The sequence below is a fragment of the Hibiscus syriacus genome, unplaced genomic scaffold (assembly GCF_006381635.1).
Source record: "Hibiscus syriacus cultivar Baekdansim isolate YM2019G1 unplaced genomic scaffold, ASM638163v2 tig00112863_pilon, whole genome shotgun sequence".
NCBI lineage: Eukaryota > Viridiplantae > Streptophyta > Magnoliopsida > Malvales > Malvaceae > Hibiscus > Hibiscus syriacus.
Window position 1 is genome coordinate 47,469 of NW_024063413.1, and position 16,944 is coordinate 64,412.

General features: G+C 35.0%; 2 pseudogenes; one reads left to right on the forward strand and one right to left on the reverse strand.

The window, feature by feature from the left end:
- Positions 1–9,927: 9,927 nt before the first annotated feature.
- Positions 9,928–11,684, reverse strand: LOC120184238 (annotated as a pseudogene).
- A 2,865-nt stretch (positions 11,685–14,549) lies between these two features.
- LOC120184233 lies at positions 14,550–16,778 on the forward strand (annotated as a pseudogene).
- Positions 16,779–16,944: the final 166 nt, after the last annotated feature.

The window sequence follows — 16,944 nt, forward strand, 5'->3', positions numbered from 1 at the left end:
TCTCTTGGAAAAGATACTTCCCTTTCTTCAATGGTTGGATTCGGGGATCATGAGTTTCCTCATCTTTTGTTTCTTCCTTTGATGATGATTCTCCAACGTCATGTCTAACGTCATTTGCTTGTGCAATACCTACATCATCATTAACAGAAGAATCCTTCCTTGGAAGGGGATTATCATCGAAAACAACATGTATAGACTCTTCTACAACTAAAGTTCTTTTATTAAATACACGATAAGCTTTAGAATTTAAGGAATAACCCAGAAAAATTCCTTCATCACTTTTAGCATCAAATTTGCCAAGATTTTCTTTACCGTTGTTTAAAACAAAACATTTACATCCAAAAGGATGAAAATAGCTAATGTTAGGCTTTTTATTTTTGAGAATTTCATATGGAGTTTTCTTTAAAATTGGCCTAATCATTACTCGATTTACAACATAACAAGCGGTATTTGTGGCTTCCGCCCAAAAATATTTTGGCAAATTATTTTCACAAAGCATGGTTTTAGTCATTTCTTCTAAAGTTCGATTTTTCCTCTCAACAACTCCATTTTGTTGAGGGGTTCTAGGTGCTGAAAAATTATGGCTAATACCATTAGAATTACAAAACTCAATAAATCCAAGATTTTCAAATTCAGTTCCATGATCACTTCTAACACTAGTGATAGAGTAACCTTTTTCATTTTGGATTATTTTTGAAAATGTGATGAAATTTTCTAATGCTTCATCTTTAGTACTTAAGAATAGAACCCAAGTGTATCTAGAATAGTCATCTACCAAGACAAATGCATATTGTTTTCCTCCCAAGCTAGTAGTTCTAGTTGCCCCAAAAAGATCTAAATGGATCAATTGTAATACTCTACTAGTTGATACATCATTAATATATTTAAAAGAAACTCGTTTTTGTTTTCCTTTAGCACAAGCATCACAGATTTTATCATTATCAAATTTAAGCTTAGGCAACCCTCTTACTAAGTCTCCTTGAATTAACCGTTGCAAAACACTCATACTAGCATGACCTAGTCTCCTATGCCATAACCAACTATCATGCTCATCCTTAGCAACTAGGCATAAATTAGTCATATCAATAGAATCTAAAAGCACCATGTAAATGTTTCTATGACCAACAAGCATTCCGATTAGATAATGTCAATGACTTTAGACATTGCAATGTCAATGACTTTACAACCATAATTTCAAATAAGACATTGAATATCCATTCAATATAATCCTTAATTTCTTAATTTACCTATTATACCAATACCTTCAATGTGACCTTTTGAATTGTCTCCAAAAGTCACTTCTCCTCCAATTTTGGCGTTAAGCTCAATGAACCGGCTTTTGTCTCCGGTCATATGTCTTGAGCATCCACTATCAAGGTACCATGAATTTGAATTTGTTTCTCGTGCCTTGTAGCAATGCTCTTTTCCCTACAAACATAGATTAATTTTTGATTTTTGGTACCCAAATTCTTTTGGGTCCATATTCATTAGTTTCCAAAATCCTAATCCCCTTAGGTATCCATTTGTGTAGGATATCTTTATCTTTAGTAGTAATGAGTTCTTTAGGAACCCACATACTTCTAATGATTTTTCCATTAGAGGTTCTTTGGGAACCTCTATGATTGTAGTTTCTAAAACTTTTTCTAACAAAGTTGGATTTTGAATTTCCACCTTTTTCAAAATGTTTTGTTCCAACTTTATCAAAAGAAGTTTTAAGATCATCAATTTTCTTTTGATGATCATCATTGATCTTTGAAAGTAAATTTTGCAAATCTAAATTTTTCTTTTCAAACTCTTCTAGTTTGATTTGCAAATCTTTGATTTTACTTTCAAGATCGTTGTTGGTTTTGGATATGAGTTTGTTTTCAATTTTCAATTTTGAAACATCATTTTTATATTTTAAAAACAATTTCTCATAATCTGAAGCCAACCCATTGTACTCCTCAAATAACTCATCATAAGATAAATCATCAAAATCGGATGAGTTAGAGGTTACCTTAGAATCTTCCCCGAATGCCATCAAGCACAAGTTTGCTACTTCTTGTTCCTCTTCATCGGAACCTTCTTCATCGCTCCATGTAGCCACATGAGCCTTGTGCTTATTCTTTAATTGACCCTTTCTTTTCAATTGTGGGCAATCATATTTGACATGCCCTGGTTTTTTGCATTCATAGCAAATGATCGGGTCCTTCTCTTTTGGTTCATTTTTTAGGCCTTCGTTTCGTTTGAATTTTCTTCCTTGGTAAGGTCTCATCATTTTTCTGAACCGTTTGGCAAACAATGCCATTTCCTCGTCATCATCATCATTATTAGAATCACTCTCATCTTTTGTGGATTTGAGAGCAACTCCAATATTTTTCTTCTTCTCCTTTTCCTTTGGTGTCTCTTCAACTTTATCAAGGTCCACCTCATCTTCGAGCATCATCTCATGAGTGAGGAGTGAACCGATAAGTTCTTCAAGAGTTAAGGACGATAGGTCCATAGACTCGATGATTGCCATCTTCTTTGATTGCCATAATTTTGGGAGGGAGTAGACTAACTTCCTCACAAGCTTTTCATTTGAGATGATCTCTCCATATGATTTGAAACCATTGACAATCGTTGAAAATCTATCCGTCATAGCTTTGATGTCTTCATTTGGTTTCATCCTGAAATTTTCATAGCTATGCGTTAGAATACTAATTTTTGATTTCTTTACCTCATATGTACCTTCATGTGTGACTTGAAGCTTGTCCCATATTTCTTTGGCGGTTATACACGATGAAACTCTTCCGTATTCATCTGGTCCAAGAGCACAAAAAATAATATGGATGGCTTTGGAGTTGAGCTGGAACATTCTTGTCTCTCCTTCACTCCACAACCTTGGATGAGTGATAGGCTTGATGTATCCTTCTTCTACGGCATTCCATGCTCCCATGTCACTTGCTTGAATGAAGTACATCATTCTATTCTTCCAATAGGCGTAATTGGCTCCATTGAAGAAAGGAGGCTTGTTGACGGGCATCGAATCAAGACCGGAGTCGTAATTTGAAGTGGAGGCCATTGATGACTTGGTAATCGATGTAACTCTTCATGAATCGACTCAAGAGGCGATTAAACCTTCAAATGAGTGAGGCTCTGATACCAATTGTTGAGTTAATCGATCTACGGAATCGGCCAAGAGGGGGTGAATTGGCAATTAAAAATTTCGTGGAAGCTTTTGCAGAAAATTTAAAGTAATTGCACATCGATTTACAGTGGTTCGACTTTCTCAAACAAAGTCTACGTCCACTACCTTAGCTATCCACACTAAGGATTTTCCAACAAATTCACTAATTTGTTCTTTCTTTTGAGGCCAAAGAGATAACCTTACAAAATCCCTCAAGAGTATACCCCAACTCTTGAGAACACTCTTTTTCCCAAAGAGAAGATTACAAATTTGCAAACTTACAAGAAAACCTCACAAGGTAAGATGTTTGCACAATTCTAGAACAAAGAAAAGAACACTCAAGGATAAATACAATTGAGTACAAAAGTGTTCTTGAAAGCAAATGAATATTGGATGAAAAATAGGCTTGAAATACTCAAACTTGAGGTTTGATGCTTTCTCTTTGATTCTCTCTTGATTCTAGTTGATTGATGTTTCTTGTTATTGATCAATGGCTCCAGAACTTGTTTAAATACCCCTTGAATCAATTCTGAACGTTGGTGATAATTAGTGGGGATAATAGAGCCGTTTAAGTGTGAAAACAATTAATTTTTCTAGGTGGAGCGTCTCATGCATCGATGCATGATCAAGTATGCATCGGTGCATTCGTGTAAAATTCAAATATTTTGACTGTTGGAACACTTGATGCATCGGTGCACCAAGTGTGCATCGATGCATGAAATGCATTCGATGTTTGAAAAATAGCCTGATGCGTCGATGCATGGCTTGTGCATCGATGCATCAAATGCATTCGATGTTTTGAAAATATTCAGAGTGCATCGATGTATGGAATGCATTCGATGTTCAATTAATTCATCGATGCATCGATGCATATACTGATGCATCGGTGCATGCCTTTGAATAATTGATTTAAGGCTTGTTTTTGGTTCAAAATACTTTGTGAAAATTGTTTCAAAAATAGTTTAAGTACAAATCACAATTTTACACATTTAGTAAGGATTAAAATTGATCTTGAAAAACTTGGAGTAATAATTTGATATTCGTTTAATTGAATCGAATTTGTAAAATCATTTGTGAAATCTTAAAATTCATTTAACTTAATTTGTTATATCGAAATATCAAAAATGTTTTCAACACTCATACTTCTTAGTTAGCTTTATGACAAGTCAAATCCCACTTCTAATTCTTATTAGGAACTCTAATCCAAGATTTCACTTTTCTACTTCCTTTCTTTGATTCTTCATATTCTCCTCATCTTATGGTTTTAAGATAATCTAAGCTTTCCTTAAGCTTAGTTATCAACTAAGGATCAATAAGAAACCTTAAATTCATCAAGAATTTAATCAACAAGAAAACTCACCTTTAGCTTGGTCTCTCGATGGAGAAGAAGAAGTGAAGAAGAAGAGAAATCTGGAAACTTTTGTTCTCTTCATTTGCCTTCCACGTGGATTTAAATATCCTCATCTAATATTTAATTATTTCCCCTATTAAAAGACTCATTTACCCCTTTAGTTCCTCCTTCTTTGTTAATTGATCTTACACAAAACATTCCCATTAAATGTTTCAACTATTCAATTTATCTACTTTGGTCACTGAATTTTATAATTTCACAATTTGATCACTAACCCGGTATGGAGGATGTTACAAGTTTATCCAAAAAAGAAATATATTTTAAAATCTCTTCTAAATATTTTCCATGAAAACAACATTAAACTCGTATCTATATAATAAGAAGAGAGACTAAAGCATTTGCAGAAAGACAAATAATGTGGATGAGATACTATGTTCAAAGCCGTAATCTGACAAAGAAGAGAGACTAAAGCATTTGCAGAAAGACAAATAATGTGGATGAGAGACTATGTTCAAAGCCGCAATCTGACCCTTTGATAGAACCAGGAGAAAAACCAAGAAATTAAATTATAATGAAAAATTACGACGACACCACAAAATAACACAAACTTGACATCATATGGTCATGAGAGAAATCCCATGCAAGCTAATACGATCCCAAGGGCCAACCCTAATCCCATATTACTCCCGCTCAAGCCAAAATTATAGGCAGAAGCAGGCTCACCGGCGGTTGAAGATGCAGTCGAGCTAGATTTAGGCCCCGATGGTTTCTTAGTTGCCGGTGAAGGAGCAACGGCTGATGATTTAGCCATGTCTTTTTTCCTTTGTTAATGATGATGGAGAGCATGGGTGATTATAGCCTGCTTGGAATGACTTTAAAAATTATCTTAAGCATAAGAGAAAATAAATGACAGTGGAAGATCTGATTATGAAACTTCGGATTGTGAAAATTCGGATTGAAGAAGGCAATCGATGTGGGCCTAAAAGGCTAAACAAAACAGCCAATCATAACATTGCCAAGTTAATGTGGTGGAAGTCAAAAAGGACTTCAAGAAAAGAAATCAATCTCAAATTGAGTCTAGAATAAGACCAAAAGGCGGTGTTTTTAAGAAGCAAAAATTCCAAGGGAAATGCTTTAATTACAATAAGACGAGACATATGTCATCCGAATGTAGGCTTCCAAAAAGGTCCAGAACAAAATAGGCTAATGTTGTGACAGAAATTTCCAAGGAAGTATCTGAACTTGACCTATGTATTGTGGTCTCTGAAGTTAACTTGGTTGATTCAAATCCAAGAAAATGGTGGATTGATACTGGTGCCACACGTCATATTTGTTGTGACAAGGTCTCCTTTGCTGAGTTGGTTTCTTGTGAGAAAGAAGAAAATCTCTATATGGGCAATGCTGTAACTTCCAAGATCAATGGGAAAGGCACTGTAATTTTAAAAATGACTTATGGCAAAGAGTTGAAACTTCAAAATGTGTTGTATGTGCCTGACATACGAAATATCCTTGTCTCTGGGACCCTCCTAAGTATACATGGCTTTAGGATGGTGTTTGAATCCCAGAAGTTAGTTTTATCAAAAGGGGGAATATTTGTGGGAAGAGGATATGTATTGAACAATATGTGGAAACTCAATGCTTTCTTTGTAAAAGTTAAAAATATAAATAAGAATGATTCTTCTTCTTCTGTTTATATGATTGAGTCATTAAATTTATGGCATGGTAGACTCAGACATGTTAATTATGATACTTTACGTAGATTAATTAAATTAGAACACATTCCCCCATTTCTCATTAATTATAATCATAAATGTGAAACATGTGTTAAAACTAAACTAACAAGGTCTTCATTTAAACCCTTTGAAAGAAATACATAACCTCTTGATCTAATACACAGTGATGTTTGTGACTTAAAATTTGTTCGAACTAGAGGAGGGAATAAATATATTATTACCTTTATTGATGATAGCACAAAATATTTATATGTATATTTTCTTAAAAACAAAGATGAATCTATAGAAAAATTTATTCTCTATAAGCAGGAAGTTGAAACCCAACTTAACAAAAGGATTAAGAGGGTGAGAAGTGATCATGGTGGTCAATATGTTGAACCATTTGGTCAATATTGTGCACAACATGGTATTATTCATGAAATAACACCGCCATACTTTCCTCAATCGAATAGAGTAGCAGAGCGGAAAAATCGAACATTAAAGGAAATGATGAACGTTATGCTAGAAAGTTATGGGTTGTCACAGAACATCTGGGGGGAAGTTGTCTTATCAGTAAATTACCTTTTAAATAAAGTGTCCCGCAAAAAAAAGACAAGACACCATATGAGTTGTGGATAGACAAGAAACCCTCTTACAATTATTTAAAAGTATGGGGTGTCTTACAAAGGTAATGACTCTTTTATCAAAGCAAATGAAAATATGTCTTAAAATGGTGGATTGTATTTTCATTGGTTATGCTCAACACAGTAATGCATATCGATTTCTTGTGCATGAATCAAAGAATCCAGAAATTTACAAGAATACGATATTAGAATCTAAAAATGCCTCATTCTTTGAAAATATATTTCCTTGTAAAATTAGAGAAGTTGGCTCAAGTTCAAGGAAACGAACTTTAGAAACTATTAATGAAAATAATCAAGACTTCCAACAAGAGATTGAAGTCGAGATAGAGCCAAGAAGAAGTAAAAGGGTAAGTGTAGAAAAATCCTTTGGATAGGATTTTCTAACATATATGCTAGAGACTGAACTTGTACATTATAGCGAAGCTATACGTTCATCTGTAAGTAATTTTTGGAAAGATGCCATCAAGAGTGAAATTGATTTCATCATGCAAAATCATACGTGAGAATTAGTGGATGTTCTTCATGGAATTAAACCATTAAATTCTAAATGGATTTTCAAACGAAAAATGAAAGCAGATGGAACAATTGATAAGTACAAGGCCAGATTGGTTATTAAAGGGTACTGAAAAAAGGAATGTCTTGATTACTTTGACATATATTCGTCCGTATCAAGAATAACTTCTATAAGAATGATACTTGCAATTGTCGCTTTATAGAATTTAGAAGTACTTCAAATGGATGTTAAGATCGCTTTCCTTAATGGAGACCTTGATGAGGAAATTTGCATAGAACAACATTAGGGTTATGTAGCTCTAGGACAAGAAAAGAAAGTATGTAAGTTGTTAAAGTCATTATATGGACTTAAGCAAGCACCAAAGCAATGGCATGAAAAGTTTGATAGTATTATAATATCAAATGGATTTAAAATAAATGGGTGTGACAAATGTGTGTGTGTGTAAAAACCGTTGTTTATGGATATGTAATCCTATTCCTATATGTTGACGACATACTCATTGTTGAAAGTAACAATGAAATGATAAAACGTACCAAAAATATGTTAAATTCAAAATTTGACATGAAAGACATGGACTTGCTAACATGATTTTGGGCATCCAAATCAAAAGGTCATCTGAAGGTCTTATATTAACTCAATCCCACTATATAAACAAGATTCTTGAAAATTTTGGCAAAGATGATTCTGGTGTAGCCAAAACTCCGATTGATACAAGCCAATATCTATCTAAAAATAAAGGTGAAAGTGTTAACCAAGTGGAATATGCAAGGATCATAGGCAGTCTAATATACCTTATGAGTTGCACTAGACCTGATATTGCTTTCACTGTAAGCAGTTTAAGTAGATTTACAAGCAATCCAGGGGAGAAACACTGGAAAGAAATTGTGAGGGTATTGAGATATCTCAGATATACTCGAAACTATGGATTGCATTATTCTAGAGATCCTGTTGTGTTAGAAGGATTTTCTGATACCAGTTGGATATCTTATATTCAAGATACCAAATGCACAAGTGGTTATATTTTCACATTGGGAGGAGGAGTTGTGTCATGGAAATCCTCAAGAAAAACAATTATAACCAGATCAACGATGGAATATGAGTTTGTAGCCTTGGACAAAACTGGAGAAGAGGCAGAATGGTTACGAAATGTTTTGAAAGATATTCCTGAATGACCAAAGCTTGTACCCAAAATATGTATATATTGTGATAACCAAGCAACAATTGGTAGAGATCAAAATATAATGTATAATGGTAAGTCGAGACACATGTGACGTCGACACAATACCATTAGACAACTTATCTCAACTGGAGTAATCTCTATTGATTTTGTAAGATCAAAAGATAAACCGCTAACCAAAGGGTTGATTCAATATCAAGTTGATAAAACATCAAGAGGAATGAGACTAAAGCCCATGACTTGTTAAGGCTCTATGTGAAGGAAAACTCAACTTAGTTGAAATGGAACAACCTACTTGCATAAACCTTGTGAGGTCACTGTGGAGGGTTTTATCCTCAAGCTCATTCCTATGATGAAAACAATGACTAAAATGTGGATGAGGTTAAGCAATGCTTTTAATAATCAATATGTGTTTCGTTGAACCGGACAACATAAGTCACCTATGTAAGAATGAAGTGGAGTCGCTTCAACTTCAAAGAGACTATTGAGGCATGATTCTCTAAGCTCTTGCAGAACCAGGAGATGTCCAAGACTATATGGACATAACCATGAGAACTAAACTCTTGTCAGTGAGATATTTGTGTAAAGTATGTCATCACTTACGCAAATGGCAGGACAAATCAAGGACATCACGTCTACTGGACAGCCAGTAAGGTAAATATATTTTCACAAGGGAAGGTTCAAAGGGGGACGCCTACCTATCCTATGCAAATATCGAACACATAATTTATCACCACATCGAGTCAACGTTTTAAACAATTAAATTCATTCATGTGGGGGATTGTTGGAAAAATACGAATGAATTGACTTATTCAATCAAGACTATTCAACATCTCTATTATAAAAAAATAATTAAGTCTTTTCATGAAAAATAGTTAATTCATTTCACCCAAAAAGTCAAGTTCTTTCATGTTAACCTTTTCATCAAAAGGTTATAATTTTTAATCAAATGGTTAAGTCCTTTTATTTAAAGGTTTTAACCTTTCAATACAAATTTCTCTCCCTATATAAAGGCTAAGTTGCGACACATCTCAACACACAATCTTTTCATTTTTATTTCAAATACTTTCCTTTCAAATCTTCGATTCTTCCACAGTCAATTTTCGGTGATAGATAAAGACAAAGATTGTGTTCGATTCTTCACTACGATTGTGCTTACTGTTGTGAACGTTTGTTGTTGTATCTTGGGAGACCGACGTCCTACGTTACTCAAAGCACTGAGAGAGGATGGATATGTTTTTAAGAAAATTGTTCATATATGCCCCAACAAAACTCTTCTTCTATTTATTCAGTTCCATCTGATTACAGGTTCTATTCTAATTTCACAATTTTTTAACTTTATTATTGTAACGGACTTTTTTTAGATTATCATACTACAACCCTAATTTTCAATATTTGCAACATTTTCTGCTCTCCCGCTCGTCCGGTGATCCTCGATGGCCCTTAGAAATACTCGAAGAGCATCTCTCATCCAATCATACCGGCAACATGTGTATGCTTCTTCTGGGGAAATCTGTGAAAACACAAACGGATTGAATCATGAACATTCATATATGGCTGCAAAATGTGCAATGTGCATTGGTTTTCTTACTGACCCATTTCCTCTCGTAACTGGTTTGCTCTGCCCACGAGTCGAGTTCCTCGGTGACCTCCAAGGCAAACATGTAACCTCGGCAAACTCCTTCCATGTTGCAGCAGTTTTTGCCTGCTCTTGCTTCTAATTTCCCAGACTCCCAGGGGATCCTCCTACATGAAGTGAAAATGACAATGTTATTACAGGACCATAAAAAAGTGGATATGCGGTCGAAAATCAGACAACGGATGCAGAGACTCGTTCGATAAACAAAAGGGAAGTTTCGATACAGATTCATATCATTTCAACAGGCCATTCTCGTTGAACATGCCCATACAACTCGTGCAGCCTCAGCATCACAATTTTGACTGCTCAAAGAGCAATTCAAGTTTTTCCTTCCTGTTTTCACCTCGACCGGAATCGATGATTTCATCATTCCATAGTGCATGTACAACCTGATTTTATGTGCCCATTTGCAAGTACATCACCATTTTCATCAAATTCTAGCCTCCAGTTGCCAATACTGACCCCATTGCAATTGAACCGAGTCAAATCCTCAGGAGAAGCACATGCTAACAAGAAACTCATGGACACAGTGGACTAATATGCATAAACAGCTACCACAGATAGCTATGTTATTCAAATTACTAAATTGCAGTACTGTCAACAACATCAACTATGCAGATTAATTCTACAACACTGTTAATTAAAAAGGTCAGATGAGCTCTGGTATCCAAGAGGGATACCGAAACCTACATCGAGTATTCCTTTCACTCCGGCTTCCTCCAGGGCCTCGCGACACGCTGCTTCGTGAACCGTACCATCGTCTTCCCATCGACCCTAACAATGACATACAATTCGTCAACCTCGACATCACCATGAGATTAAATATTTTAGCACTTAATACAGGAACGGAGGAAGATAAGTATATATACCATACCTTAGGGAATACAAGATCATCTCGATTAGGAGTCGATATCATTAGAACAGTTATCCTACTAGTCACACTGCCATTACTATCCTCGACATCCTTCTGCATTTTGTATGGAACACGAATTTTTTTTCACCAAAAACAGTAAATACGAGTTAAAAAGGAAAACTTTCCCATAAAGTCCTTTTGAAGAAATTAAATATCAAGACAACAACAGGAGGAGGGCCATGGAAAGTGAAGGCAATGGCCACCATCTCTGTTTTAGTACTATTTATCATCGAGTGCCGAAACTATGCACGTAAAAGTAAAACCACCATCAATAATTTGGCACTTTGTTGCTGATTGAATTAAAGCATGCTCACCACTAATTTCTTAACACCTCAAATATCAAACACTATTTGAGTTATTTTGAGCTTTAACAGAGCTGACATTAACGAAGCAATAACAAGAGGCATAAACGATGAAATGTTTGTGGAAATAGCTGATATTATTACTCGGCAACAAGTCTCAGATGACCCTCGTACCGTTGTCTGTGTCTCCCCTTTCGTGCTGCCGTGCTGGTAAAAACGACATGATCTGCTATCTGGACTGTTCTAAGGGTCACCAAGAGCTGCATTCAACCCTTCAAGTGAAAGCAACGGGGAAATCTTTGGTTTTTAGAAGAAAGCAATGGGAAACCGTGAAGATGGAGAAAAAGGGTTTTCATGCTCCGGGGTTTTAATATTAAACAACTCAACAAGCGAGTTAATAACGGCAACAATGGCGCTTTTTGTAAACCAGCACGAAAGAGGAGGAGAGAGAGAGAAAGATGAAGGGGTTGGGGCGGTGACCAAATCAACAACAAACGGCCTCCATTTGTATTAAAAATTCCCTGGTACTGCTGCTGTTATTCAAAACTGTGACTTTTCCGGGATGAATGAATCAAGAAACATCGTCTTCGTCTTCAAAGGACAAAAGAAAAATGATTTCTTTGAGCTTCTTTACACAGTTTTTACAACTTGCTTTTCTGCTCTTGCTTTTATAACGATCGTCGATAGCGATGGTGGCCTTTTTTTCGGCTGTCCGCTCTGACTCACCACGCTGCTTTTTTCCTTCGGGACTCTGGAATGACTGATTAAGCAAATCCAACCTGCACCACTTTATTCTGTCATCGGTGGCCATTTTTCTAACGTTATCTCTGATTTAATAGCATCTGAATCAAATTTATATCTAAACTATAAGTTTTAAGTACGTTTTAATATTTAATTTTTTTTTATTTTTATTGAAATCATAATTAAATTTTTATTTTTATTTTATTTTAGTACTCACTGTTAAAAATTTTAGTTTTTGTTTCATTTTAATACTCGTTCAAAATTTAAAATTAAGTTTTAAAAAGATTAAAAGTGTGGTACTAAATCAAACTAAAATCGATAGTTTATGTATTAAACGTATTAAATTTTTAATGGATATTAAAATGAAATACAAACTAAACGTTATATATGATTTTTAAAAAATAAAAAATTTAGATAATAAAACAAACTAAAACTGATAATTTAAAAATTAAATCTGTAGTTTATCCTTTATAAAGTTACATCGTTATAAAATAATCATAAATTCTAATTGTAATTAGTTAATAAAAATAAATCAAGAATTATTACGTTAGTTAATTGGAGAACAAGAGCCACATGAAGACGGGCCAAAAGGAAACGCCACCAAAATAGTAGTTGAGCTTGTTTTTTCAAAAGATATCATGCGATATTAAAATATACAATTATTTATAGAGTTAATTGTATTATATGTCATTCAATTATGATTTATTTTAAATTAATTTTTAATTTTTTAAATATTTTAATTTCATCCCTAAATTATGACTATTATATTAAATTAGTCTTCAAACTTTTGAATATTTCATGTTTATCCCCAAACTATTATCTTCATTCTAAATCAGTCCCTAAACTTTTTGGACATTTCCATATCATGCCAAATTATATGTATATACTTTTCAAATCCCTTGTTAATTAAATCGTTTGGCCATATTATATTATTATGTGCTTGAAAAAAAAAATTAGGTTAAATTATGGTTGAAATTGGTTACAGATTTGGATGGATTTGGGGATGAAATTGGAATATACAAAAGTTCGGGAATCATTTACAACGAGAGCTAGAGTTTGAGGATGAAATTAGAATGTTCAAAATTTTAAGGAATAATTTAGAATGAAAGTTATAGTTTAGGGATGAAATTGAAATGTTGAAAAGTTTAAGAACCAGTTTAAAATGAGGGTCATAGTTTAGAGACATATTATACAATTAACTCTTATTTTTTATAATATTTTTTTATAATTATTAATATTTAATCTATTAGTCAATTAAATCTAATATTATAAATACTCGTTATTATATAATCTTTGAATATTTTTATTTATACTATTAAAATTCAAATTTTAATGCTATTTATAAGTTATGATTAAATTAATCTAACTAATATTAAGTTAATTTAGAACATCAAGTTTAATTCATAATTTCATATCAATATAGATATAAGTAAAGATGATTATAGGTGGGGTTGAGTTGGAGCTTTGGTCCACCAGACTAAATTTGTGTATAAAATTAGGATTTGATTTAAAAAAAATATTTTTTTAAAAAAATTACATTATTTTCCTCAACTTGGTGGGGTCTGATTTTTTTTCACCCTTCACGTGCACCCGACTAGATTCAAATACGATTTTTTTTTTAAATATGACCCTATCAAATCATATCAAATCAAAACTCATATAAGGTAATTACTCTTTTTTTTAAGAAAAAGGCATATTATACAAATGGGTGCTTGAACTTGCCAACTTTTCTCAAATTAGCATCTAAATTTTTTTGTTGTCCCAAATTAGTACCTAAACCTGGAAAGAATTCTCAAAATAGTATTTGGCGTTGTCTCGAATTTCCAAGTTTAGGTTCCATTTTGAGAAGAAAAAAATCAGGTACCAATATGAGAAAAGTTCTCAATTTCATGTACCAATTTGTATAATAAGCCTATAAAAGCAAAGTGATACGAGCAATCGCCCTTCATCACCCACGAAACTACTGCTTATAATTTGGATATTTCTCTTCCGTGGTGATTCTCTGAGTTTGTGTTTGTCTTGTAGTTCATGTGACTCTCGTTCTTTTCCTTTCGTTTCCGTCTACATTTGCATCTCAGATCAGGTAATTACTCTTCCTTTTTTTTACATTATTAGTGGGATTATTAATCTACATTTCTTGATGTCCTCTCTGGGCTTCCCGTCATCCTTTTTGTTGTTGATTTCCTGCCAAAAGAAAACAATTTTTATGGTAGAATATATTGGTGTAAAACCAGAGCAAATTTCCTCATTTTCTTTTCCGGCGATTGGGTTTTTGTAATTCCCTTTTGATGATTGAAATGCTCAATGCTGGAGTTCAGTCACTCAATACGAGTGTTCATTAAAGATTCTTCTCAATTTTCATAATTTTTAACTGATAGCTGATAGGGAATTATCAAATCGGGGCCGCCATGGAAGTGAACGGAAAGCTTTTGAACATGGGACTTCTCATTAGTAGCCACTCTAGTAGTGGCCAAGCTCATATCTTTCCTCATAATGCCCAGATCTAGGAAACGGCTGCCGCCGGTAGTCAAAACCTGGCCGATCATCGGTGGGCTCCTTCGATTCATGGAAGGCCCTGTCATGATCCTCCGGGAGGAGTACCCGAAGCTCGGCAGTGTTTTCACTTTGAACTTGTTTAACAAGAAGATAACTTTCTTGATCGGGCCTGGAGTTTCAACACACTTCTTTAAGGATTCAGAATCAGACATCGGCCAACAGGAAGTTTACCAGTTCAATGTGCCAACATTCGGACACGGTGTGGTTTTCGATGTGGATTACTCGATAAGGCAAGAGCAGTTCCGGTTCTTTTCCGAGGCCCTTAGAGTTAACAAACTTAAGGGTTATGTTGATCAGATGGTTACAGAAGCTGAGGTGAGTGATCTGCTACGAACTTGTTTTATATTATGTTACACTTGATATTTGATACTATGTCAAGGGATAATGAACTAACGTGGATATAGTTTGCATTTGGTGGATTATTAATGGACCGGCTCGGTTGAACGAAAGTATATTGTTTATTTCATTCTTGATTATGCATGCTTGAGATAGTGAGTAGACATTTTAGGAATCCACTCTGCATAAGTTCATATCTGAAGATTGAAGTATGATTTGCACATTGCTAATAATGCTCTTGTGAATGTTGATGTTGCTTTCTTTAAAATCAACTCAAGCATCGATTTTCATGTTGTTGGTGGATCTTCCTCTTCTTCTTTCTTTTATGAATGAAAAAGAATGGCCGTTGGTGGCTTGGTGTTACTTAATGATTTACTCTCCATGCTAATTTTATGAATAAAAACGAAGTAAAGGGTAATAAACATAGGTACATTTGGTTTTGGAGGTTAAATGACATGCTAATGAATAGAGAATTGTCAACTTTTTCACTGAAATCGAGGTTCGTCATATGGTTTCACTGTTACATAAGTTCATAATGTTGCAGCTCTATATATTTGATTTCGTGATTTAATCATTATAAAATTGGGCAGGATTACTTCTCAAAATGGGGGGATAGTGGTGAGGTGGACCTTTAGTATGAACTGGAGCATCTCATCATCTTGACTGCTAGTAGGTGTCTCTTGGGTCGTGAAGTGCGTGATAAACTTTTTGATGACGTGTCTGCACTGTTCCATGATCTTGACAATGGAATGCTCCCCATCAGTGTTATATTCCCTTGCAATGCCTATCCCTGCTCATCGCCGTCTCGACCGAGCTCGAAAGAAGCTTGCTGATATCTTTGCAAATATCATAGCTTCCCACAAATGTGCTGGCAAGTCAGAGAATGACATGTTGCAATATTTCATTGAATCTAAGTATAAATATGGTCGCCCAACTACCGAAGCCGAAGTAACCGGCTTACTCATTGCTAATCGGGCCATAACATCATTTCATTCAAACGATTCTTGTATTCAAAGGGAGAGTTGTAACCGGCAGCACTGTACTGCAGAGAGTGGCTGCCGCTGTGTTTATTCGATTCCCATGCCGTGCCTTTGAGGCTTTTCTTCAAGGCTGATAGTTGAGCAGAGATGTTGGAATCATTCATGAATCCCCCAAATCTCCTCACTGCTGCAAATTTGTTCCGAGGCAGCTCCACTGGGTGTGCATCATCCGACCGTGGAGGGTTTCTTTGGACTATTTAAGGCATGTAGAAGTGAACAACATTGGTTAAATTGTGGAGGCCTCCAGTGGTTGGATGTATGTTTACCAGAACCGGTGCTGTCATGTTCATTTTCACTGCTTGCTCATTGTTGCCCCGAATGTAAGCAAGGAGGATAGCCAAGGAAACCAAAAACCCAAATTAAAAGAAGATAATTAATGTAAAAGTATACATGGTTGGTGCCCTTACATTTTGAAGCCTTTGGAAACAGCATCCTTGTAGGAGGAAGAGGCGATGGGGGAAGTAGCCACCCACATGGCCTTTGGATAACTCCTAATCTGGAACTCTGGCTGGCTTTGAATAACTCTGTACGGAGCACACTCGAGGTGGCCACAGTTGAGTGGTGCCTCATAACCTTTCGACTCAGTTTACTCCACCATCGACACACTCAACAGCAACAACACAAGCCAGAATCTGTTCATGATTTGCCCCATACCTCCAAGTTTGCATGTGCTTTTCGTCATGAAACACTTGTTGGATCCTACAGTCTGTCTATCTATATATGAACATATACATATATATGGAAAGTACATAGTGGCGCGCATGCAAAGCTGCTTGTGGTTCATGTTTGCTAGCCTTTTCAACTTTATTCTAGTGGCTACACGAATGACTACGTTGCATGTATCTTGTTGCTCTCAGCACTTGGGTGATTT